The sequence below is a fragment of the Anser anser genome (assembly GCF_964211835.1).
Source record: "Anser anser genome assembly, chromosome: 23".
Classification (NCBI taxonomy): domain Eukaryota; kingdom Metazoa; phylum Chordata; class Aves; order Anseriformes; family Anatidae; genus Anser; species Anser anser.
Window position 1 is genome coordinate 4,555,661 of NC_139744.1, and position 27,878 is coordinate 4,583,538.

The 27,878-nt window shown below is 44.4% G+C and overlaps 1 protein-coding gene and 1 gene segment (V, D, J or C); both read right to left on the reverse strand.

Annotated features, from left to right (window-relative positions):
• LOC310885820 (M1-specific T cell receptor alpha chain-like) overlaps nucleotides 1–27,878 on the reverse strand; it is a 373,370-nt gene that overhangs the window by 67,015 nt on the left and 278,477 nt on the right. The gene's annotated exons all lie outside the window — the stretch shown is intronic.
• On the reverse strand, nucleotides 2,232–27,405 carry LOC310885833 (T cell receptor delta constant-like). The segment is given in 7 exons: nucleotides 27,252–27,405; nucleotides 26,669–26,984; nucleotides 11,734–11,778; nucleotides 5,686–5,970; nucleotides 4,996–5,058; nucleotides 3,509–3,628; nucleotides 2,232–2,905 (listed from the first exon to the last, which is right to left on the reverse strand).

Here is a 27,878-nt window from a genome sequence, read left to right on the forward strand (position 1 = left end):
GGGAATGCACAAGAAGCTGAGAGGAGACACAGACATGACAGCTGACCCAAACTGGCCAAAGGGATATCCCATACCATAACTAGACCTAGACAGCTTCTGAGAGGGGACATGTTCCTGATAAAAGATCCAGCACAATCTACCTAGAAGAAGATTCATAGAAGCTTAAGAGCTGAAGAGGAGTTTTGTGTCTGCATATATATCTGCTTTTTCCACCTGTATTGTGTGGTCTAATAAGGTATTGCTTTTCCCATTATCTTTCTTCTCTATACAATGGCTGGTGCCAGAATTCTTCACTGGGTACAGATACCTCTCTTTTCCCCAAGGGCAGATAAAACAGTTAAAGCAGTTAAAGGAGTTAAAGCAGTTTAAGCAGTTTGTTCCCTTTTTCTCTTTTGTCCTCAGTTAATGTAAGCCAGCACAGTCTACTTCTTCCCAAAGGAGGCTAATCCCTTCCTTCCAGAAGAAGGCCAACTTTTTTTTTTTTCTCCAGAGGAAATGAGAAAAACAGATTGCACCAGGTTTTACTACAGTAAGGTAGCTGGGTTGCCTCTGATTGTCTTCAATATCCACCCTTGGTACCATGTCTCAGAAACATCATACTGGACAGCTGTGACACAGTCCTCTTATTTCATGAAGTCTGACCTGAAAAGCAGTGTCAGGGGAGTCATAGGCCTGGTCACTAGTCTAGATTACTCCAATGAAAGCTAACCGTAGTCACTGTGGATGAGTGATAGACTGTGGTAAGAGTCTGAGGGATGAGTACTTCCACCTCACAATTCACGGAGCTGGAGATTCAAACCATCATCTCAAAGACAGAAGTTTCTCTCCATTTGACTGAGACCTAGATAACAGGTTCTTGGGCAACTGATATTTTGGAAGATTAGTGAGGGGTTAAGTGTTCCCCTCTGATCTGTTTGCCAGTGGTGCACAGAGAAATGTGAAATAGCTGACTACAGAAGTATCACACAGGTCATGTATGTCTTCATGATGGAAATGAGGGCTCTGGTGTCCTGTAACTTTGTGAATAGTTATTTAAAACAATAGTGACTGATGTCCTGATGTCTTTATCTGGCTGATATATTTCTGTACGAATGAGTGCTATGTCATTCAGTGGTTAGACATCTGCAAATCCCATTCTTTGCTTGTGCACTGCTACAAGATTTTCATTCAGTCAAAGCTCTCAGGCACAACCAAAGACTACTCAGGAAAATGACATTCCTTGATCTGCACAGAGAACCAGAAATAGTATTCCCAGTCATAGTCTTGCCTGAGAGATTGGGAAAATGTATGATGTGGAGTGCAACACAGAAAGGTAGAGGGTGTCATCAGAAAATCAGGATAAAAATACGAACAAGCAAGTGCTTCTATTTTACATTATGGGGGAGGAAGGGATTAAAAAATAATTTTAAAAAATGACTGGTTTTGGATTTGTTGTGCAAACTTCACTCATCTTCTGGGTAGGGTGAGAGTCTTCATCTAGGGGTTTGCAGGGTCTGAGGGACTAACCTGACAACGTTTAATTAAATGGACCTTATTATGAACTTTTTGTAGAGTCTGTCTTGAAGCCAGCAGTAACTCAGGCAGTATCTGAAAAAATTTATTTTCCCTTCAGGATGTGGTTAACTTGTTTTTCGAAAAGGGGGAGTTCGCCTTGCATCTTGCAAGTTAGTCATAGCAGTTAGTTAACCGCAGCATCCTGCCCGTTGCTTCTGAGGGCAAGATAAGTTGGGGAATGTGTGTGTTGGGGGTCTTTTTGACTAATAATCAAGTTGCTGTAGAAACTGTATCACTCCATCAAACCATCATATGTTATTTCCTGTTGGCCCCTTCCTAGCATTAATGAGTGAAAAAAAAAACATGCTCTCATCTCTTTTGATACCTATATTTTTCTTCCTCATGTTCCCATCAACCTGCCTCTTAACTGATTTTTCCTTAGACATATGTCTCTCTTTGCTGTGATCCAGAATATCATGCTGGGTTCTCTTTAAAGTGATCTGAAAGACAAAATGTCATTCAAATCCCCTAAGTCTAAGATTCATGTCCCCTTCTGTATCTCTTTAATGAGTCAAGGAGCCCCTCCACTTCCCTGTGCAAACCCTAGAAAAGACAAATTCAGTCAACAGTAAATCTAGGTTATGAACAATGCATTTCTAATCTCACTGGTCATTAGAACTGGATTTCAGCAATCTCTATTACAAATTCAGATGAAAAAGCAAGCTCAAACTACAGCATTTTGGTGTAATAACATTTTATTTTGATAATCGCTACAGTAACATAAAATGCAGATGCCATACACTTTGCAGAAAAGATACAAATTTAATAAAGAAATGGAAATAAAAATGTTACTACAGTTGAGTATTATCTGGTTGAAGTGCATCCCTTCAGATCCAATGCAGCTCTTCTCATCTATACTAGAAAATTATGGTTATTAAAGGTATCTTAATATATATATATATATAAATAACATCTACTGTGCCTCTCTCAGAAGTAAAATATCAGTTCTACAGAATAATGCAACATTGCTGTAAAAAGGTATTTTTAAAAGTTCATATATCGATATTGAGGTTTCAATTTTTTTTTTTTCAAAACTATCAAAGCAGGTTGGATGCTTGCATGCAAAGGATAGAAAAGTGGAAGTATCAATTTCTACTTAGCTGACAGAAGAGGAAAAATACTTTCTTCTGCTCACAGAAAACAAGAAATAGCAAAAGGAATTACAACTCTAAAAATTATATAAACTATCTAGGCAGGGGTCCACACTCTGAAATGTCTTAAGGAGATGGTGCTGTGCTCTGTTCTAGATGATTGTTGTCAACAGATTTAACGTCAGCTCTTCAAATTGTACTGCTGGTAACTGCTCTCTCCTGCTGTTTCTCAGCTTTCTTCTGCCTTGATTCCTCATTGCCTGGAAAAGAAGAGTATGTTTTAAATTATATTTAATGAATATGGGTGTATGTGTCACTGTTCGATTGCTGTTAGATCAAGATAGGCAGATTTACAAAACTTAATCTGGATAGTCTTTTGTGCCACTTTCGGTTATATTAATTTAAAAATTCTCCCTCCTCCTCTTTCCTGTTACCTCTTCACATGATTGTGTTTTGGAAGCCTGACTTTTGATTCCTTATTCATCTTGACTTTTCTCTAGCCCTCATGTTCTGCCAGATGAAACAGTCATTAAGATATTTCTTAAGCATTTCTGATAAAACCTGAGATGTTCTGTCAAAGCAAGCTTGCTGCAAAGCAAATCTGGGGACCAGCAACCTAGAACTGATCTATGGATTCATGAAAAGGCAGTGGTTTTTTGTTTGGTTGTTTGTTTTTGTTGTTGTTGTTTGCTTGTTTGTTTGTTGTTTGCTTGTTTCCATAAACCTACAACATTTATTAATGGAAACAGGAGTAGATGAACAGATGTCACTCCTTGTGGGGTTTGAGAAGTACACAAAGCCAAGCAGTCATTACTGGCACGTGCTTCCAATTTTTCCACAGATGAAACAATGCATTTCCTTACCTCAGAAAAGAAACAACTTGATGCTCATGAGTGTATTGAAGGCGATACTTTTTGCCAGCAGGACTCGTAAACCCAACACAGCCATGGACAGCATGTTTGTTTTCTCTGTTTTGATATCTCCTTAGTGAGAGAGAAAAGATAGGAGAGATCATGATCTACAGTGGCATTGGTGGAAAGTGGAAAAAAACACAGGCAGTAGTGTCAGGGAGAGAAATGGCAGTAAAAGAAAAGATGACAGAGAAATGTGGCAACAACAAAGGCAGAGAATGTCTGTCTATATTGGATTTTCATAGAGTCATAGAGTGATTTGGATTGGAAGGGACCTTAAAGATCGTCAAACCCCAACCTGCCTGCTAGATCAGGTTGGCCAAGGCCCCATCCAGCCTCGCCTTGAACACCTCCAGGGATGGGGCATCCACAACTTCTCTTGGCAACATTTTCCAGTGCCTCACTACTCTTACAGTAAAGAACTTCCACCTAATGTCTAAAACTAAAAGAGGATAGATTTAGATGAGACCATTCCCCCTTGTCCTATCGTTATCTACCTGAATAAAGAGTCCTTCTCCATCCTTTTTATAAGACCCCTTTAAGTACTGAAAGGTCACAGTAAGGTCACCCTGGAGCCTTCTCTTCTGCAGACTGAACTTCCCCAGCTCTCTCAGCCTTTCTTCATAGGAGAGGTGCTCCAGCCCTCTGATAATATTTGTGGCCCTCCTCTGGACTCGCTCTACAAGTTCACATCTTCCTTAATGGTAGCGGCCCCAGAACTGGATACAGTACTCCAGGTGGGGCCTCATGAGGGCAAAGTAGAGGGGGGCAATCACTTCCCTTGACCTGCTGGCCACTTCTCTTTTGATGCAGCCCAGGATGCAGTTGGCATTCTGGGCTGCAAGCGTGCACTGCTGGCTCATGTTGAACCTTTCATCCACCAGAACCCTTAAGTCTCTCTCCTCAGGGCTGCTCTTAATGAGCTCTTCTCCCAGTCTGTACTCCTGTCTGGGATTGCACTGGCCCAGGTGCAGCACCTTGCACTTGGACTTGTTAAACCTCATTAGGTTATCATGGGCCCACTTCTCAAGTTGCCCAAGTCCCTTTGGATGGAATCTCTTCCTTCTGTTGTACCAACTGTTCCACTCAGCTTGGTGTCATCTGCAAACTTGCTGAGGATGCACTCAATCCTATCATCTATATCATTGATGAAGATATTAAGTAACACCAGTCCCAAGACACACTCCTGAGGGACACCGCTCGCCACTGACCTCCACCTGGACATAGAGCCATTGACCACTGTTTTTTTTCCTCCTGGTACTTTGTAACTATAACAAAACTTGTCTGTTACTAAAATAGTTACCCAGAAAAAGCAGGTTATATTTAATAAATACAATGAATACATGGTATTCTGATTTCTCTGTCCCTGAGAAAATACATTTCCAGGCTTTTATCCCCAACATAGTAACATATTTTTATAATCCCTTTAGTTAACTAACCTTTTGAAGAGGTGTCTGTTGTGTTGCAAACATTTGCTGTTATTGGTTCTTCAACCACCTTTTCTGTAGCATGATAAAGAAAAGACATTATAAACAAAACCTGTCTTGTAAGAAGGATTAAAGGCAGTGTTCATATTACTTTTCCCACAGGATCAGGTGAGTGGTACAGTCTGAGGCTCAGCAGGCAGGTCATTACTATTAATTTGAGGAAAACCAATCTCAGTACAGTTGCACGAAATAAATTTTTGAGTTGCTTTGTTTTTACTTTTTTTGAATGAGATGCATGATGGGAAAAGTAATACAAAAATGTAAAAAGTTGTTTAAGAAAAAAATAAAAACATTTTTACTTCTTGTTGGTTTTAGAAAAGCTATTCCAAACTGTGTTCTAGGAAGTTTCTGCTATATGTTGAAGTATTTAGTCATAAGTTAATATAAATTAAAAAAAAAAAAAGTGTCTTTTTTAAAAAAAAACAAAAATAAAAAAGCAACTTCAGGTTCTTAAACTGTTAAAAGTTAAGACCATTTACTTAAGGAGATTTAAATACCTTTCAGCTCTACCTGCTTAAGTACCTAGATGTCTTTCCCATTTCTGCTGGTTAGCCAGATGGCATGCTTATAAGCAGGAAAAATAGCAAGTCTTGGAAGACACTGTCTTCAGAAATAAGTTGCAATTGTACCACAAATTTGTACCTGATGATGTTGCATTGGCTGGAAAAAAATTGCCCTTGAACTTGGCCGTGCAGGATACCTCTGAGGCTTTTGTCACGTTGACCACTTTAATAGTATTATATGTCCCTTCTGATGTCACAATAGGTGTATTCTGTTCATATATGACTTCAGCAGGTAACATGTCCAAATTGATATTCTTTGGATAGAAATTCCTTGCCAAACAAGCTGCTTTCCCAGTACTGCCACCTTCTTCAAGTGGCTTTGATTTTATCAGAATGACTTCTGGGTCAGAATCTTTCTGATTGCCTGTTAAAAAAAAAAAAAAAAAGTATTGTTTGGGCATGATTTGATTTTACTGCAATCTTGCCTGAGAGCTAAGTCACCTGCAATTCATGTACACTCCTCCATTGACTAATTCCTGGAATTAACAATGACTAACTGCCTTTTTTGGTCCATTTTTTCTTTCTGCTTATTCCAAAAGAACAGATAAAATACAGAAAGGATATATATGGGTAGGTTTTCCATAGAAGCTTTAATTCCGTGGGATCCTAAGCTTCCTTTTGCTAGAACTCATGCCTGCATGTGAATTCTTCAGTTTGTACGGCACCAGAAAATGAGAAGAGAACTTTGAAGGATGCAGCTCCAAGAGACAAATTATTCTGCTTACTCGACAACTTAATTACTAAAAATAACACATCTATCAAGGACAGTCCTGTATACCCCTGAGACATAAGGGAATAACTGTTTTTCCTTTACTCACTCTCCCCTCCCCAAAGTCTTCTGATGTGGCTAAAAGGTCTAACCATAGCAAGAATGGTAAGGCAAAGAGAGAAGTCAGTTTGTTACGTCACCGTTGTGCAAGGTTACTCCAATGAGGGGCATTACTTGCAGAAATTAAGTGCTGTTGCTGGAGTGGAGAACAAGGTTGATCTTTTCATTAACAAATGCACAGATACAGGAAGGTTATTTGTCTCTAAGGCGGCAAATTAGGAGACAAGTAATCAGAAGTCTCTGAATCACTTATCTCTACTTTTCCAGGAATTTGTGATAAGGTCAAGCACTTTAAATTGTGGGGGAGATTTTCCCCACTAGACATTGTACAGGTGTAAATCATTCCAATCCAGTCTGGAGACACTGGAAAAATACTATGATTGGTACTTGGTTTAAGAAAAACTTCTGTACCTGTTTCAAAAAGTGTGACCTTCCTCATCTGTGCACTGTGCTATATTGTTAGTCCCACAGCTTCAGGAGCAGTTAGAAGTATAATGCAAAATTAATATAATAAACTGGTTTGAGCAGAACACCCTGAGGCCTATAAACTTGATGCCCATGAACAAATCTTCTTACAATCTTACTTACAATAGTGTACTAACCTTCAGTGGTAGCTCTGTAGCTCTTTAGGATTAAGACATTAACAAACATCAAGGTACAAAATATATGCCCTAGAACTGGAGTTTTGAAAGAACCTAAGAAGTGATGACAAATGTTCACAGGATTTGATATCCTAGCCCTCTCCTGTGCCTTTCAGCAGAATTGCTCTGAAACTTTCAGAAGCTTTTTTTTTTTTTTTAGCTTTGAAATATTTTAATAGTTAAATTTTTAATTCTGAGCAACAAAGAATGAAAGCCAAAGATTTAACAACTGCAAAAACCTGATTTTCAACTACACAGCAGCAGCCTTCTTTGGGAATTTCTTAAAAGACATAAAAGTAATGAAATAAGATTGCTTAAACTTGAAGTGGAAGTTTTATTCAGGAAAGAGATTGTCTCTCAAAATTATTTAGTGTCAATTATCATAATGATTTTTAAACTGTATTTGCCTTCGGGTTATACATGGAGCAACTAGGGTTACTCCACAAACTAATTTCAGGACAAGAATGGCAACATGGACTTGGCTTGGCAATGCTAGGTTAAAGGTTAGACTATACGATCTCTTAAGAGATCTTTTCCAGTTGAAATCACAGAATCACAGAATGGTTGAGGTTGAAAGGGACCTCCAGAGATCGTCTGGCCCAACCCCCGGCCAAGCAGGGTCATCTAGAGCACATTGCACAGGGTTGCATCCAGACAGGTTTTGAATATCTCCAAGAAAGGAGACTCCACAACCTCTCTGGGTGACCTGTTCCAGTGCTCTGTCACCCTTACAGTAATGTTTCCTCATATTCATCTGGAACTTCATGTGTTTCAGTTTGTGCCCATTGCCTCTTGTCTTTTGGCTGGGCACCACTGAAAAGAGTCTGGCCCCATCCTCCTGGCACCCTCCTTTCAGATATTTGTGTACATTGATTAGATCCCCTCTCAGTCTTCTCCATGATTCTGTGATTTTATGATTCTAACATGAATTATAATGAAAACATGAAACTGAAGGGATTCATCTACTATGCCTCCTTGACCAGAAGAGTTCAGCTTATCAAAGGCTACCAGGCATTAATACATATATATATAGAATAGAGTAAGTCCAATTTGACAAGTGCATCCTGATGGCTGTCTTTACTAAAGAGAGGTCTATTAGGCTTTGCATTCTGCATGGCAACTGTGTTGCATTCTGCTTTCTTCCAAGTCTAACATTTTGTTCTTCACAAGGTATCTTTGCAAGTTCTTGAACAGGTACTCTGATTTTACTCTCTTTCTCTATTCACGTCCCAATACTGAAGAACTGAGGTGCAAGCCAAGCATTATTCTACCTTAACTTCATGGGTTGGTTCTGCCAATGAAAACAGGCATAACTCCATCCTTGTCAACACCTAGAGCAAACAGATTCCAAAGAGGACTGAAATCTTCATTGAATTCCTTTAACCTATTCAGTTTAACCCAAGCTCTGAACCATTTAGGAAGATCAAATTAGTACAGAAACATTGTCTAAGACTCCTTTTAATGTTTTTGCATAACATTATCCTTTTGCCCCCTTAGTGCTGTCTTTCTAACCCTGACAGAATAGAAATTCGTAGGAACTTAAACGTCAACCTCCACAGAAGTTTTAGTTCCCTTCAAACTGTCCAAGCATGGCTGTAAAACCTAATAATGACTATGGAAAGCTTATTAAAGTGCGTAAGTGAGTAGATATTAGGTCCCAAACAAATTCAGCATGCACTTGCTCTTGTGGAGTCCAAATTCTTTGGGAACTTCTATGAATAAGCATGTTTTTACACTTTAACTGTCTAATTGCATATCAAAGGAGCATGCAAAGAAATCCTAACACATGGGAGAAATTCTGCTTTAATTTTAGGAGGAAGAAGAAGCGGAAAAATGTTAAAATCCAAACAAGAACAACTCAGAAAAGGCTCATGAGTAAAGAATACCTACTTGGCTCCACGGTCAGTTGAGTTCCCTTCCCGAAGATAAGAGGAGCAGTAACACACAATTACAATGGGTAAATCAAAAAAGACTCATTTTGTTATTCATCCCACATGCATTTCCCTTCCAGGTGTTATAAAATGTTTTTGCCAGCTACTGTTAGCCCTGTGTTTCCCCCTCATACCTAATCCCCCATTATCTGAGATCTTTAAAGGCTTTTCGTGCTTTCTGATCTCCAGTATTTCTAAACGACCACCAGTATGCCAGGAAACTGCTCCTCTGGCATAACTGACTGGGTCAGATCCTCAGCAAGAACAAATGTTCACTGTGCAATGATCATTAATAAAGAAGAATTATTTCTTTATCAAACTCCAGCAGTCTCAACTGAGTCCCATTATTTTGCTTTACCTGAAAATACATCCATGAATTCCTACCTTACTTGCTTTGGGGAGATATTTTTATATTACAGTCTGGAAGAGGCATTTTATTAGTACAAAAAGTCATAGTTCTTTTTTCTTCCTTTGATCTTACAGTGTTAAGATAATGTTAGAGGCCTTAGTTTTCTTAATTAAAGTTTTATCTAGAATAAACAAAACCAAAACCAAAATCCTTATCTGACCTTAACTGAATGCTCAAGAGGAGAACATGCCTTGAGTATACTACTATACTACGCTATACTATACTATGCTATACTATACTATGTTTTCTACATATGTTTTGTCTGCGGATTCTCCAAAAAAAAAATAAAAAATAAACAAACAACAAGGTAATCAGGTATGTCTGTTCTTAGCATCTTTAAATGCTTGCTAGTATCTCCCAGAGAAATCCAAAATGAGCAACAGAAGGGTCAGGCTGCCAGAACTCGAAATATTGGCTTCAACATATGAAATATTTCAATAGACATTGAGTGACTTAGATTCTTAAGGCCTATTATCTTTTACTGTTAAGCATCTTATCCTAAAGTCTTTGTGCAGCTTTGGAATTTTCATCCTACCCTCAGCTAGAAAAAAAAATAATCATTGAAAAGCACGAAAATTGCATTCAACTGAAGGTTCACATAATTTTGGAGCAATATGTCTGAGATGATAGATAGACAGGAAAAACAGAGAAAGAATGACTTAAAAGTATTTCAGGGTAGAGAAGACAAGGCTAGTATATTTATTTTGCCAAGTGATTTGTTCTCTAACCCGTATTGTAGGAAACTCAGTGAAAACACTTAAAAAATTGAGTAATGTATTGTAAGAATTTCCCTAAACCAAGAATATCTTGCTAGAGGCATTGATTTATATGCTCCCTTCAGCTGATTAGAAACATCTTTTCTTGTCAGTAGAACCAACACTCTGAAAAGCCTATGTATTGGAGAACAATTTTTCTCCTTTTTCCTAGAAAACAAGAGCCGTCAACCAGCACTTGCTGATAATGAGAGGTCACAGGAATTTGGCTAAACTTTTTAAAAAAGACACATATATAACCTTTACGTGAGAGACAAGACTGTCATATTAGCATTTCTGTGTATGTCTGAAACAAGAATACCATTGTTTAGACTTCTACCTGCCAGTCTGTGTTTTGCTGATTGTTTTTACCTGCCAAATACTCTGTGGAATATTTTACCTCTTTTGTTGACAAATGCAAAGTTAAATACATGTAGGCTGATGATAGAATAATGAAATCTGGAAGTGTCTTCTGGTTCTACATTTACAGCTGAGGGTTTGTTGTTTGGAAAGAACAGACCTTTCTTCAGAGTAATAAAATTATACGTCATTATTCCTTTGCAATTGGGGTGGGATCTAATTGTTCCAAAATAGGCATTTATTCCATAGCAAGATATCCTCCTGACCTGGACAGATATTAGCACCTAAGAGAGCCTCATGATCTCCTTCGAGAAAGAGAGCTAGACTCTTTAGGGATACAAAGTGACACAGGACATTTTTGCAGAATTTTAAAGCCATGACAATCTCTGAAAGCATCGTAACAAGTTTTAAGGTATGCACCTGGATGTTTAGGATAACAGAGATCGAATTCCCCTGGTGCCCTAGCATTCACACTGCCTCAGAGAAGCCTGGGGTGACATCTATCTTTATTGTACATGATGAAATTCCAAATAAAGTCAAAGTCAGGAAGAACTACGGCTTGTTATGATCCCTATCTTCCCGCAACACCCCCCCCCCCCCCCCCCCCCCATGCATTTGCAAAGCCTGAATTGCCAAATCTCATTCATTCCACATGGTCTTGGATGTGAGGCAGCTCTGAAAATTTAAACCCAAGGTTATTTAACCTCCTTCCTTCTCTGCTAATGGAATTACTTACCTGGTTGCACTGTGAATATGGTGACAGTGGAAAAAAAAAAAAAACAAAACTTTCATACTAGAGAGCTAGGGACTTGTCTTGAACTCTGTCTCTACTGTCAGTTATTTACTATGTTATGCATACCTACTCAAAATGAGGCAGTGAAGATCCACTGAAGCACTGATGAGGATAAGACACTTCACAATATAGCTGGGACAGAATGCTATCCAGACTGGGAATTATGACATGTTAAACTTAAGTAATTAATGCACACCAGGTGTTTGGGAATCATGGATTAATGGTGATATACAGAGGTAACCTAGTTATTCCTGTGAAGCCTTCCTAAGCAGATACAAGACAAGGACTCAGTTTCAAACCCTGGCAAGAGAGACTACTCTCCAGGATTATTACAGCAGAAAATTCTTACAGTGAACGCAAACCACTGGATCCCTTTAACACAATTTTTAGATTTAAAAATAATGGTACTTACTTGGTTCGACTGTGAGAGTGGTTCCACTTCCAAATACAAGCTTATCTGTTATCACACCATTAATACCTAGTCCAATAAATAACTCTTTCCTTGCTGTATCTGTAAGTCGGTTTAAAAAAAGAAGAAAAGCCAGATACGTATCCTACTGATCCATGTATAAAATCCCATGAGGGTATTTTAATCCACACTTTCTTCTGAACCTGGAAGGGAGCAAACAATAATTTAATAGTTCAATGATTTCAAATAGCTTGATCAAGTACAGAAATCCCAAGTTCTCCCTTTCTTCCATGTTTTGGCAACTCCATGAGATTTATTTTTCCAGGATAAATGAAAATATGAAAAGAACATTTGATTTGTCTCCTGACATATTTCAGGATTTTATGTAATTTTATCTCAAAAACATATAGCCATTTTTCCATCTTTCAGTTTTTGTACAGGGCCCTATATTGTTTATATCATTGTGGTACTCCAGCCCCAAAACACTGTGATATAGTTCATTACAAAAACTGCCTCTTTTTTCTACGCAGAATTTTGGATTATACTGGCAGTCACATGACTTCTTGAGTGGTTTCTGTACTAACATACCACATGAAGAAATATGGTATGGCTTTCAAGAAAGAGTCTACAATAAGATAAAGAAGGTAAAATTTAAAGTGGGAACTTTGGGATTACATAACACTTCTGAAAAGTCTCATGGACTTAAGCTTGTGAGAAAGCAGGAAAAAAAATAAACACAGTATCTTTAGTACTATTTCAAAGCATTTTGGAAAATTCTTCTAGGTTGCAGAAAGGTGTCTACTTTTTCATCTTGAATTTGGTTTCATTGCTCAGCAGGGTGATGTGCTTGATACTGACACTTAGAGTTGGTGTCTGGGGGTCATTTGGTGCCTTAGGCAGTCTTAATCCTTTTTTGAGGCAAAATGAGAAAGTAGAGAAAATTATTGTTCTTTGTTAGGTAGAGATACTGTACCTATAGGAGTGGCTGTCACAGAGTAAATTGTTTGTAACAGCTTGATCAAAGCCTTCAGGATGATCAAGCCGTGCACCATTAGCACTATCTAGACCTAGAAAATTGTACAGAGTATAAGCAGAGGAACATACGCTATGTGTGAATGTACCTGTCTGTTCTGAGCTGGTTTAAAATCATGTGGCTCTTTATTTAGCTCATCTAGGAATCAGAGGTGTGGCGATTAAATGCCTTTTCACTATTGTCCAAGATGTTACAGTGAAAAAAAAAATGAAAGTCCCTTCTACAGCTGTCTTGTAACGCAAAAATATAAATTTAAACATGAGAGAACAGACAAAGTAATACTTAACCAACATAGTAACCTCTTGGTACACACAAAGATCTGTGTGCATATTCTTTCATCACAGAAAAAGATGTAAGAGAAGTGTTTGAAATACACACCTCTCTTACTGTGAGGTAAACTGAGGATTTATTAACAATATGTAATGTTGGAGACTTCAACTCACCATCTTCCATGATGCTTCCAAGGGCTTAAAGAAAAGCAACTTATTTATATTTCCTCTGACAGAAATGGAGGTGGCGTCTTACATATGGGAAGCTTGTAGAATGAGCCTTGAAATACCCTCCATGGTGGAAAGATGCTGACATTGCAGTTGTAAAGACCAGAGTAAGGTCTAACCTGTAGAATATGTGTGGTCGATGAAGATCTATGTCACCAAAAAGAGGAGCTGTGTGAGGAGGCCTACAGAGATGAAAACAGAAACCCTGTAGTTTCAAGAGCCCAACTCCTAGTTTCCAACAGAGGAGAAGCAGGTTGTCTGTGTCCATCAGTTTGGGAAAAGGAGACTCCTGTGATGATGAAGGCTGGGAGTTGTGATTTCTGTCACTAGGAGGAATGCTCTTGCTCCACCTGAAGATTTGCAACTACAGAATAGATTGAGTACCCTCATAGTAAACAACTAGATAGAACTCTGTGAAATGAGGTGTATGTGCCCATAGGCCAAGAATCACACAGGAGCACCAGAAAAAGTGGTGAGTGTCAGTAGTGGGAGGCTCCCTGCTCCAGAGGATGTAAGCCCCCATCTGACAAGCTGACCTGTCATCTAGGGAGGTTTACTACTTTCAAGGCCTCAGATCTGGGACACTGTCAAAACTTATAAGACATATAGACTATTAACCCCTGCTGCTCTATCATGTGAGTACTAATGAAACTGCCAGGAGTCCTGGAAAGTAGCCAGCATGACTACATGGCTTGAGAGGTGATGGTCAAGGACACAGGGGTTTCCATTTCATCCTATTGGTGAGGAGGAACGAAGTGAGAAGGAAGAATGGGTGGATCCTGCAGGCTGAGAGCTGGTGGCAGCAGGGACTTGGTTTCTATGACCATCAGACCCATTGGACTGAGGACTATGTGAAAGAGATGGGATCCACCTGACTAAATGGGCCAAAAGCTTCTTTGCTGATAATCTGAGTAACCTGGGGCAAAAGAAAGTCTTCATGTGCGACTGAGTTCCCCTCTGAAGTGCCTGGGCAATAATACATGCAAATCCAGGAAAAGAAAAACAAGATAAATTTAATCCCAGCTTGTAGTTGCAGGGCTATGATCTCACTGAGGTCACGGAGACATGGTAGGATAGTTCATATGACTCAAGAATTGAAATGCATCTTGAAGTCTAGGTTACTGTACGCTGCCTGGGCCTCCTATTTAGCGTGGCCCTGTTTATCCTCCACAGCCTGGTTACAAAGCTTTTGGATCACGGAGGTCTGGTGGGAAAGCTACAGAAGTGCTGTAGGGGATGGAGACAGGCTCATTAGGAAAGACAGGCTGAGAAGGTGCGCAGAGGGAATTGCTCTTTCCATGATAGACTATCTGAAATGCATGGTTCTGCTTTGGGACACACAATGAGAGAGATGATAGCATGTGGGTCAGAATTAGAGAGCAGATCAGCATGACTGATATGATGGGTGGCTATGACACATCATCAGATCCAGAAGAAGCAGTAGGTGAAGCCTTCTGCAGACAACTGGAAGAAGCTTCACGTTCACATGGTTCTCATGGGGGACTTGAACCATGCCAAATGTCTGCTGGAAGGAAAGCACAGCAGGACACAAGCGTTCCAGCACTTTTCTAGAGCTTACTGTTGAAAACGTTATGTCACTGGTGATAGAGGAGCTGGACCTCATCCTTGCAAACAAGGAAGAATTGGTGGTAGATGTGAAGGTCAGTGGCAGTCTTGGCTGCAGTGATCATGCAGTGTTTGAGCTCAGAGAGGAGGGAGACATGTGAAAAGCAGAACCACAGCCCTAGACTTCAGGAGAGCAGAATTTGACACCCTTGGGGATCTGCTTAGAAGAATCCCATGGGTTATGGTCCTGGACAGAGGAGGGGTCCAGGATAGCTGCTTGCAAAAATCAAGCAAAGGTAGCAGGAGGACAAAATATTGAACAAGAAGCTCCGGAACAAACTCAGAAATAGAAATGAAATATGCTAGAGATAGAAGCAGGGGCGAGTGATCTAGGAGGGATATAGACACCCTGCCTCATCATGCAGGATTGGGGTTGGGAAAACCAAAGTCCATCTGCAGCTGATTCTGGTAAGCCACATGGAGGGCAACAAAAATGTTTCTGTACATACATTATCAACCAAAGAAGGAGTAGAGAAAACATGGGCACACTGCTGACTGGAGCAGGGGAGATGGAGACAAAAGCAAGGGAAAAGGTTGAGGCATTCTGAGGCACTTGGTGCCTTCTATGTCTGTCTTTACAGGTAAGTCCAATCTTCAGAATTCCCAAGTAAATATATTGGAGGCGCATGTGTTTCAAAGTCCTTGTTCTGATGTCTGGTAGCTGGAAGATTACTAGTGGGAAGTATCCTTTGTAGTCTCCTGCTTTTGTACTATTCTTCATGCCTCTGCTTCTATATGTTTTTGGATACAGAGCTTAAAAGATCTCTATTTTTACTAAAAAATAGAGTCAACAAATCTTACCTGCTATATGATCTAAGAAAAAGAAGAGAACACAATGCTGAAATTAAATAGAAACACCTAAAATACAGTAGTTCTATCCCTACCTGATCAACTTGAGTTGACAGGCAGATGTCCAAAATCACATCATATGCAAGATGTGAGATCTGATGTGAATGTCAGGGATTTGTATAGAAATTAGGTGTGTATAAGAATGTCTCCCCACTCTTTGAGTCATGCTGGAAATCAAATTTGTGTTTGTGAATACAGTTGTCTGAAGAAAAAGAGACTATGCAGGGCACCATGTTTCTGCATTTGAGAGAAGTCAGTGAATAAGCCAATTTGTGTGCAGCGGTTCAGTCTACCTCAGTCATTGTGGTACGTAGTCAACACAGTGGTAGACCGTTCTACAAAAACATCTGTTGTTTTGTTGCTGGATTTTTTATTTTTTTAAAGCCAGGTGTTCTCCTTTTTCATGTTCTTTGAATAGATGGATTTTATTTTCCTCTTTCTCTCTACCGTTATACTTTTGAATAATCTAAAACTGTTGCAGAGAGATTTTTATACTCTAAAAGCAATGCTGTCAGCATTGTTTTATTGGCAGAGTAATATTAATCTCTGATTATAATATTGCCAATACTTGTCATAAATGATGTTGTTCCTTTTGAGTTGTTAGAGCTTTTCTCACTTGACAGACTTCATTTCTGGTTCATCTTTTAACAAATATAATGAGATTTGGGGTGAAACTTTTAAAAGAATATCTGGGGACCAGTTGCACCAGTCCTATTAATCATAGAATCATAGAATCATGGAATCATTAAGGTTGGAAAAGACCTTCAGGATCATCTGGTCCAACTATCACACTATTACCAATGTCACCCACTGAACCATGTCCCTAAGCACCACATCCAACATTTCCTTGAACACCCCCAGGGGCGGTGATGCCATCACTTCCCTGGGCAACCCGTTCCAATGCCTGACTACTCTTTTCAATTACATTTCATTCTACATTTTCCAAGTCTTTCTGGACCTTAAAGCATTTATGTTTCTAAAGCCTATTGTCAGGTCAAATAAAAAATGAATCCATATTCACATTTTTTTCAAAAGTTATTTTGTTTTTGCTGATGCTTTTTTAATGGATTCTGTTTGCCTAGATATGCTAAAGTTGTTTATTTACTAAGGTATTTGATCCATAATATTTCTTGTTTCAGTGCCATTTTTGTAAATGTTTCTGGAGGTGTTTTTTTTCCTGATTATATGCACCGATTTTTCTCACTTTTTCTGATATGGTGAAATAGATTTCTTGGCTACTGAATTGTCTATACTTTGGACATCTTAACTACTTTCATGTGACTTTAGCTGAGTTTGAGAGTCCGTAACATCTAGTCATGGATGATTACAGTTGTCTTTAAAAAAAAAAAAAATCTGTTTTTAATTATTTAGCTTAATGGCTATCTGCAACTGTGAAGCAGTTTCTGAATCAATTCCATTTCTAAGACACAAAAGGAAATAGCAGTATTTCAACCTGTTCACAAAATCTGCCTGGTTCCATGCTGTATTACTCAATTTGTTTATTAGCATTATTGTCGTTGCTAAATACAAAAGTGTATTTCTTATTTTTAATCTCTATTTTTAATACCAGTGCTGCTATGTTTTTTGTTGTCAAGATGTGTATGTTTATCAACACTTTCCTTCATTGTGTCAAATCGGTTTCTCCTTCTTGCCTCAGCCTCCCCCAGGAAATGGCTTAGTTGTCTGATGTGATACTTTCAGTCTCTTGAACTGTCTGCAGGACAAAGAGAAGTTGTAAAGATCTCCAGTGACAGGCCCAATTAGCTACAGGTGCCTGTTCCACCCCCTTCACTTGCTGCCAAATCGTATCAGTGCAGCCTTCTTGCCACTGCAATCTGAGACATAGTAAAATAGCCCTTCCCCATGCCAGGCCTTTGGGTAGCCACAGAAACGCACCTGTCTTTTACAGTCTCCTGCAAGCCATGCGCTTGGGTGTGTTTGGTTTAAAAGCTGAGTTCTGCCTATGCTTTTTCTTTCTTTGTCCTGGTGCATGCCCTCCAAAAAGTTGCAGGAGGCATTCCAATACTGACAATGAGGTGCTAGAGAGAATGTTTAGACCATTTGTCTTCTACAAGGTGATGCTGAAGACCTCTCCTTCAGTTCTGTGTCAGAAGAAATGAGAAGAGAGGGAGTGCCTCTTCCTCCAGAAGAATGTCCTAAGCAGATGAAGATATATTTTGTATAGGGAATAGTTGTTTGAGTTCTTTCAGCACTTGCCAAAAGGTCTAACAGGCATTTTTAGAGAAAAAACTATCCTGGCCCACAATAATTCTTAGCCACTAAACATTTGTATTTTAACCCAATTTCCCTTTTTGGGGAACAGCCCACTCTGAACTTAGCTCCCAGAACATCTACCTGATTTCATCACACATATATAAAAGGCTGTGTCTCATTGGAAGGAGAGGTGATTCTGGGATGCAGCTGTCAAGAAGGTGACTTCTCTCTTAAAGGATACATTGGTGTTGTGGTTTAAACCGGCCAGCAGCTAAACACCACACAGCTGTTCGCTCACCCTCCCCCCTCCCTCTCTGGGATGGGGGAGAGAAACGGGAAAGTGAAGCCTGTGAGTTGAGATAAAGACAGTTTATTAAGACAGGAAAATAATAATAACAATAATAATAATAATAGTATTACTAATAACAACGTGTACGAAACAAGTGATGCACAATGCAATTGCTCACCACCTGCTGACCGATGCCCAGCCTATCCCTGAGCAGCCAGCCCCCCCACCCCGGCCAGCCACCCCTATATATTGTTTAGCATGACGTCAGATGGTATGGAATACCCCTTTGGCCAGTTTGGGTCAGCTGTCCTGGGTCTGTCCCCTCCCAGCTCCTGCTGCACCCCCAGCCTGCTCGCTGGCAGGACAGAGCGAGAAGCTGAAAAGTCCTCGGCTTGATGTAAGCACTGCTCTGCAACAATTAAAACATCAGCATGTTATCAGTGCTCTTCTCATCCTAATCCAAAACATAGCACCCTAACAGCTACTAGGAGGAAAATTAACTCTGTCCTAACTGAAACCAGGACAGTCAGACATTATGTTCTTTTATGGACAGAACCATCCCATATATTCAAACCATCTTCCAAGGTAGAAATGCTACTGGTCATTTGTTTCCTGTAGACAGTGTAGGTGATATTAAGAAAATTGTTATTTAAGAAGACCAAACAGTAAGTCACAACTTTCATTTGGGAGTGAACAGATAAAATCAGTGATTTAAAGTAGGATCTTTACTACCTGCTTGGGAAAGTCCCTATGCTGCAGACAGCTACAAGAAAGGAAGGTGGTAACAGAAGAAATAAAAAAGCATCTACTCTGTATTTACAGCTATCCAGAGACAATAGATATTGGCCTGACAGGAACGCTACTGTGTTGAATGACTCTTAGGTTAATCCATGGCAATGATTCTTCCACAGAGCCAAATGTGGTAATCAGGGTAAAGACTGGGGATAAATGACCCCACATGCCTCACCATAATCAGCTCCGGATAGGCTTTGGCTTTCCCAACCATAATCCCGCATGATCAGACAGGGTGTCTAAATCCCTCCCAGATCACCTGCCTCTGCTTCAACCTCTTGCACATTTCCTTTCTGTTTTTGAGTTTGTTCAAGAGCTTCTTCCTCATGATTTTAACCTTCTTTGCTCGACTTCCTGTTTCGTCATGAAGAAGTAGGAGGTCCAGCTCCTCTATCACAGGTGTCACGATATTTTCATCAGCAAGCTTTAGAAAAGTGCTTGGATTGCTTGTGCCCTCCTGTGCTTTCCTTCCAGCAGATATCTGGCATGGTTTAAGTCCCTATGAAGACCAGGGCCAGTGAACGTGAGGCTTCTTCCAGTTGTCTGCAGAAGGCTTCATCTACTTCTTCCAGATCAGTTGATCTGTCATAGCCACCCATTATATCAGCCGCACTGATCTGCTCTCTAATCCTGACCCATATGCTATCAGCTCTCTCATTGTGTGTCCCAAAGCAGAACTCCATGCATTTCAGATAGTCTGTCATGGAAAGAGCAATTGCCTTTCCTCACCTTCCCAGTCTCTCTTTTCTAATGAGGACTCATAGAATCATAGAATGGTTTGGATTGGAAGAGACATTAAAGATCACCTGCTGCCAACCCCCCTGCCATGGGCAGACACCTTCCACTACACCAGGTTGCCCAAAGCTCCATCCAACCTGTCCTTGAACAATTCCAGAGAGTGGGCATCCACAACTTCTCTGGGCAACCTATTCCAGTGCCTTACCACTCTCATAGTAAAAGATTTCTTCCTAAAGTCTAATCTAAATCTACTCTCTTTTAGGGTAAAGCTATTCCCCCTTGTCCTATCATTGCACTTCCTGATAAAGAGTTCTTCTCCACCTTTCCCATAGGTCTCCTGTAAGTACTGGAAGGCCACTGAAAGGTCTCCCCAGAGCCTTCTCTTCCCCAGGCTGAACCCCAATTCTCTGTCTTTATTCATATGAGAGGTGCTTCAACCATCTCATCATCTTCGTGGCTCTCCTCTGGACTTGCTGTAACAGGTCTATGTCTTTCTTATGCTGGGGGCCCTAGAGCTGAACACTGTACTCCAGGTGGGGTCTCACAAGAGCAGAGTAGAAGGGGAAAAACACCTCCCTTGACCTGCTAGCTGCACTTCTTTTGATGCATCCCCTTCTTTTGATCCATCCCCTACAGTATTTCTGCAAGCTATCCCAGCAAAACTCCATGATCCAGTACCTTTGCAGCTAGGCTGTGGAGGAAAAACTGGGCCATGCTAAATAGGCAAAGTACGTTAACCTGCAGTACACCATACAGCCTCTGAACTTCCCAGTATAGCTACTATTGGATCGTAACTTGTCATAAATTGGATCATAAATTTGTTCCACTCTGCTGCAGTTCTGCTCCAGTATGAGTCTAGCATCACAGTAATATGCTGCCTCATCCCTTTTTTTTTGCTCTCTGAATCTGCAGTGTGAATCTGTTCCAGGAAATCTCCACTGCTCCCTTAAAGTGACGGGAAGCCTTCTCCATAGACATCTCCCTCCTTGTAAATCTGGTCCAGAGAACAACATGGCCTCAACAACATGGCTCCAGCTTAGCAGGAGCCCAGAACTCCCCTTAGGACCTTTGCAGCTACAGTACGGGACACCTAAGTGGACCAAGTGTCATGGTTTTGACTGGTACCACCTTTAGGGGAACACTGCCAACTCCACAGAGTGTCTGAATCTATCCCCCTGCAACTCCGTCTTTTCCCAGGTACTACAGCCTGGCTCCCTGGGGAAGGGATCTAGGACAGGGCTGGAAAAGGGAGTTGCATAGGTCAGAGGAGTCCATTGGGAACTTGAGGGTGGGCAATGAAACAGTGGGATGCAGGATTACGGTGGTGTAGGATGCCCTGAGCAGCTTGGGGCTGTCCCAGCATGGCAGGACATGCCAGGTCCTCTAGAGGCCCTCAAACCCACGGACTACTGGATTGTTGTTCTGGCCCAGGGCACCCTCCATGCCGTCTTTGCTGGGGTCCCCAATGAAAACTCTTGCTGGCCTCAGTGTGCACACATGAGCAGGTATGTACATGGAGCCACAACTAAAAACAAAGGGATCCAAGGGAAAACAGGATCTTCAGCTCAGCTCCTGGTGCTGCACCACTCTGGGACTCCCTGAACAACATGGGTTTTCAAGAACCAATTCAGATCTGGCTTTCCATGTTAAAAATGCAGTCCTTCGATACTCATTGTGTTTCTTCTGAACAAACTGTTCCCTTGTTGCCTTCTGACTGTGAGAGGGACTGAGAGTGAAGGTTAGCAATGTGTTCATGGTTTTGTGTGAGCTTGTGAAAGATTCTGCTGCTACAGCAGTACCTTTTTTTCCCTTTAGGGAAAGCCGACCTCGATGAGCCTTGAAAAGCTTCTTGAAGGCAACCACAAAAGACCTGGCTTGATTTAAACCCCCTCCTTTACATTTCTGCCTATGATTCAACTGCTGTGCCATTTTCCAGCTCTCTGGTGCTGCAGGTGGCTGTGTCTGCAGCTGCTGGTGAGAGCACTACCAGGGAAAGGTCATTCCTGGAGGAGCATGCAGACCTGGTTCTCCAGTCTGGAAGGATGAAGCAAAGTGTTGGAGTCCCACAAAAAGATATTGTAGCACTATATGCTGCAGGTCTCTGTCAGGAATCTGCCAGATCCAGCCCCAAGTGTAGTTATAGGTACACCAGAGATGTGACAGGTAAGTGTGAGAGACTCTGTGACCTTCCCTACTATGGGCCCAGAGGCCTCTGCACCTGGCAAAGGGCACCTACAGCCCCAGGTGACAAGGATGAAAAAGCAGTGAGTGCTCAAGCAATTGCTTCATCCACTCTATCATTTTCTCAGGCTTCTACTTGTGATCTATGGAATCCAGGGGCTGTAAACACATATGGTCAGCAGCTCTTGCTCCCATTATATTCTCAGATCTGTGAGAGAAGCCCATGAACAACAAACAACCCAGAATGTGACCATAGGATGAAGCACTCAGATGTGTGCACAGGCTTTCATGTTATCAGGGAAAGACCCAATTGGAAATAATATAAACTTAGATTTGTTGCAATACTGCTTTGTTAAGCCTACAAGAACCTGATGTGAAAAATGTCTCATTTTGGAGGAAAAGCAAATTTTGTCTTTCCTGAATTGTCTTCCATGAGAAACTACAGACATCCACTTTCTTACAGTGAGCTCCCAAAGGACCCTTTGTACTCTCTCCTTTTCCCCTGTTCACCCCTCAGAGAGCAATACTTGTGGGCTGGACTGAATCTAACCAAGCCATAACTAAAACCAGACCAGGGCTTATCTGTTGGGCACCTACACAACACCCATCCTACCAGGAAACAATAGAAACAGGGAAACTTGTTTCCAAAGGTGATGCTTCAGGAACGTGAGGAAGAGACACAGGAAGACAGCAATCAGAAGTGTTAGAGCTCCTTTGGGGACAGAAACAGGTAGAGTATGTCTCTCAGAGTCAAATGATTAAAAACTGTACGTTGTAACAAAATGGCTCTCTGGAAGCTGCCCCAAACACCTGTGCAACTCGATTAAGCTCCAGTGCCAACGGCCAGAGCCCTACAAGCAGGATTCAGTTAAAGCTCAGCTAGATTTCCTGTCCCTGTGTGAACAGCACAGAAATAGCGGGCTGAGTCCTGGAGGTGCAGGTTATTCAGGGTCAGACCTGTCTTGGACTTGGAATTGTCTCGAGAGGCTGTGGCTCGGCCCATCACTGCTTGGCTATATCTTATATATGAGGAGTCAGGGCTAATATAGGACAGCCACTGAAGACTGCCACCAAGCGCCTGACGGTACCACAGAACACTGTAAATTGCAAAGTTGAAGTCAGATCCCCGGCAGGAGAGGTGCACGGATTGCCCTGGTACTCGAAGACGTCCACCAGACTCCACCAGCATCAATTCGGCACACACGCCTGCAGAAGGAGAGCACAGGGAGTGGGGCAGTGTGTGCTCAAGGATGGAGAACGATGCTCTCTAGAAGCTCCAGCGACTCCAGCCCAGGACAGCCTGAGCCGCCAACCGCCTTGCTCCCGACAAAGCCCCTGGCCAGGGGCACTGCCCCGACTGCCCTCCTCGGGGTCACACGGGGCTGCTCCCAAAGCGTCCCCGACCCCGACAGCCTCCCTCTCCCGCACACACCGGACCCGGACCCGGGCCCGGCCCCGCTGCCCTCCCCGCCCGCCGCTCACCGGCCGGCCCCAAGGCCAAGGCCAAGGCCAGCAGCCGCGGCCCCAGCCCGGCCGCCATCGCGCCCTGCCGCGCCCGGCGGGAGGCGGACAGGAGCAGAGCGGGGCCGCGCTCGGGCCGCTCCTGCCCGCACCACAAGTCGGGCCCTCGCCGGGGCAGCGCCCACCGCTCCGCCCGCCCAGGCCCGGCCCAGCCCGCCCCCCGCGGGGCCGCGGCCCCTTCGGCGGAGGAGGAGGCGGCCGCGGGGCGGGGCGCGGGGCAGCTCGGGGGCGGCGGAGGAGCGCGGCGCCGCGACAGGTGCCTGGCGGTTCCCTCGGATGACCGTCAATCCCACGGAATGGGGTTGTTAGGACCCAAGAGCAGCACTCGGCACTTCCTTTCATGAGGAAGCCTGTGCATCTCTTCTTGCTGCACTCCGGCTGACCTGGCCATTCGCCCCTGACACTGCTGTTGATCCCATGTGCCCCTATACGAAAAGTGGCAAAGAGCTGAGCTGCAGGCAAGTTCTGCCCTCTTCAGCAGCTCAATACAGTTCTGCTGCTCCTCCCTGTTCTCAATGGTAGGGGCACACTTAGAGAAGGTGAGGGGCCCTGGGAGCAGGTTTCTGTTAAAGCTCAGCTGGATTTCCTGTCCCTGTGGGAACTGCACAGAAGTAGTGGGCTGAGTCCTGGGGTAGCAGGGCACGCAGGGACAGAGAAGCCCTGGACTGGGAATTGTCCCGGGAAGCTGTAGCTCTGCCCTCCACCGCTTTGCCATATTCTATTGTGCTACCATAACTGTCAATGAAGGACACCCACTCAAGACTGCCACTGGGTGCCTGACGGTACCACAAGACATAATAATCTCCAAAGCTGAATCCGGATCCCTGGCAGGAGAGATGCACAGAGTCTCCAGGTGCTCGCAGACCTCCACCAGACTCCACCAGACTCAATTCGGCACACACATCTGCAGAAGGAGAGCACAGGGAGTGGGGCAGTGTGTGCCCACGGATGGAGGAGAATGCTCACTAGAAGCTCCAGCGACTCCAGCACAGCACAGACTGAAACGCCAACCCCGTTGCTCCCGACAAAGCCCCTGGCCAGGGGCACTGCCCCGACTGCCCTCCTCGGGGTCACACGGGGCTGCTCCCAAAGCGTCCCCGACCCCGACAGCCTCCCTCTCCCGCACACACCGAACCCTCCCAGATAGCTAAGGCGGGAGCCAGGCTCCAGTGCAGCAGGCGGGGCAGCACCAGGAGACGCTCCAGGTCGGTCAGGGCCGCCCGCCGGCAGCGTCAGCCCCATCCCCGACCCCGGCCCCGCTGCCCTCCCCGCCCGCCGCTCACCGGCCGGCCCCAAGGCCAAGGCCAAGGCCAAGGCCAGCAGCCGCGGCCCCAGCCCGGCCGCCATCGGGCCCTGCCGCGCCCGGCGGGAGGCGGACAGGAGCAGAGCGGGGCCGCGCTCGGGCCGCTCCTGCCCGCACCACAAGTCAGGCCCTCGCCGGGGCAGCGCCCACCGCTCCGCCCGCCCAGGCCCGGCCCAGCCCGCCCCCCGCGGGGCCGCGGCCCCTCTTGCCCTATCGCTAGTTATCAGGGAGAAGAGGCCGTCCCACAGCTCCCCACAACTTCCTTTCAGGTAGTGGGAGAGAGGTCTCTAGTAAGGAGACCTCAGCCTCATCTTCTCCAGACTAAAAGGAGAAGTCTTCTCCAGTCCACACAGGCACGTCCACTGGTATGTCTCTGATAGCATTATCTCCCCAGGCACTGTATCACGGGATGTCTGTGGCCTGATGGATCCCGGACTTTTGGTCTAACTCCAGCAGAACTGATTGATCTTCACGGGTGACCTGTTTCTGCATCACCTCTGTGCTGACTGCTCAGTCACATCACAGTATTGAAGACAGCTAAACTTTGTTCTTAGTTTTTGGAACCAGTGGTGGCTTGGGACTGTTTGTAATGTTAGTCCACTTTACAGGTTCTTTCACAAATCATAAGACATTGGTATTCTTCTAACTAAGGTCAGCACTGCCCTTCCTATAACCCTTCCTTTCCAGTGAGCCATGACTCAGACTTTACTGGGACAATTTACAGAGATTTTAGGGAACTCCACAATGTATTCTCTAACCTTTTTATACATAGCCCTCCTCTCAGGCTTGTACACAGAAGACAAGCACCACCCCTCCTGCATGCACACACAGTCACACAGACTAAAGCAGCATAACATTGCCGCTTTAAACTGGCAGATTATGTACTTGGGGAAAAACAAACAAACAAACAAACAAAAAAAACAGTTGTACTCATTCTAGTTATTGCCTTTTCAAATTCTGGTTCTTCAAAGGATTACCTGTAAGACAGGTCAAAAGGACCTAACAACACCTTAGCACAGTGCTTCAGTTTGCAGGCTTTTCATACTTGGTTATATGCTAATTTAATAGAGTCATAGAATGGCTTGGGATGGAAGGGACCTCAAAGATCATTTAGTTCCAAACACCTGCCATAGGCAGGGATGCCACCCAATAGATCAGGTTGATCAGGGCCTCATCCAACCTGGTCTTGAACACCTCCAGGGATGGGGCATCCACAACCTCTCTGGGCAATATGTTCCAGTGCCTCACCACCCTCTGACTGAAGAAAGTGGTGCCCCACCTGGGCCCTCTCAACCTCTCATCTAAATCTCCCCTCTTTTAGTTTAAAACCATTCCCCCTCATCCTGTCAACATCTAAACAAGCAAAGAGTTGCTCTCCATTCCTTCTACAAGTCCCCTTCAAATACTGAAAGGTTGCAGTGAGGTTACCCCAGAGCCTTCGCTTCTGTAAGCTGAACAGCCCCAGATCTAGCAGCCTTTTTTCATATGAGAGGTACTCCAGACCTTTGATCATCTTTGTGACACTCCTCTGGACCCGCTCTAACAGATCAACATCCTTCTTGTGCTGGGGGCTCCAGACCTGGACACAGTACTCCAAGTGGGGCATCACAAGGGCAGATAAAGGGAGACAATCACCTCCCTCGACCTGATGGCCACTCCTCTTTTAATGCAGCCCAGGATGCAGTTGGCCTTAGTTGTTGACTTAGCAGAAAGGGGTGATTAAAAGAAAGGAACTCTTGCAGAAAGGATGGGGCCATCTGTGGTATACAGTGATGCACCTTTGCTCCCTGGGAGCAGCCTACAGCTGACACAGCCCAAACCAGCCCTGCAGCTCACACAGTTTTTGACATGCCCTGCAAAGGGGTTTTTGTTAAAGCTCTGCTATTTTTCCTGACCCTGTGTGAACAGCACAGAAATAGTGGGCTGAGTCCCCCACATGCAGATGGTGGAGGGAGAGAGATGACTCGGCCCGCGAATTGTCCCGGGAGGCTGTGGCTCGACCTTCTACTGCAGCCCCGTATTGCTTTGTAGTACCAGATGGCTGGCTGATGTAAGACACCCACTCGAGACTGCCACCAGGTGCCTGACGGTACCACAAGACATCATAATCTTTGAAGCTGAATCCGGATCCCTGGCAGGAGAGGTGCACGGAGTCTCCAGGTGCTTTCAGACCTCCACCAGATTCCACCAGGCTCAATTGGGCCCAAACGCCTGCAGAAGGAGAGCAGAGGGAGACGGGCCGTGGGGGCCCGCGGAGGGAGGATGCTCACTAGAAGCTCCAGCGACTCCAGCCCAGCACAGCCCATAACGCCAACCCCGTTGATCCCGACAAAGCCCCTGGCCAGGGGCACTGCCCCGACTGCCCTCCTCGGGGTCACACGGGGCTGCTCCCAAAGCGTCCCCGACCCCGACAGCCTCCCTCTCCCGCACACACCGGACCCGGACCCGGCCCCGCTGCCCTCCCCGCCCGCCGCTCACCGGCCGGCCCCAAGGCCAAGGCCAAGGCCAGCAGCCGCGGCCCCAGCCCGGCCGCCATCGCGCCCTGCCGCGCCCGGCGGGAGGCGGACAGGAGCAGAGCGGGGCCGCGCTCGGGCCGCTCCTGCCCGCACCACAAGTCGGGCCCTCGCCGGGGCAGCGCCCACCGCTCCGCCCGCCCAGGCCCGGCCCAGCCCGCCCCCCGCGGGGCCGCGGCCCCTTCGGCGGAGGAGGAGGCGGCCGCGGGGCGGGGCGCGGGGCAGCTCGGGGGCGGCGGAGGAGCGCGGCGCCCCGGCAGCCGGAGGGAGGGAGGCTCCTGGCCCTGGCCTCCCGGCGCTGCCCCGGCCTTGAGCCCCGCGCAGCCCGGCAGGAGGGACCCGGCAGTGCCGCGCCGGGGCCACACCGAAAAGGTGCTCGGCCGCTCGCTGCCTGCTGTGCCCACGAGAGCCGGCAGTGAGAGCCTCCCCTCTGCCATCCTGCAGCTGCAAGCACCCGTGCTCAGGAGCTCTTGCTCCCCTCGCAGCCTGAGCACTGCCATTAGTGTCAAGGAGGGAGAAAGAGGGAGACAGCCAGGACACGAAGCTAAGCACAAGCTCATCACGAGCACCAAATTCCCTTTTAATTGGCTTG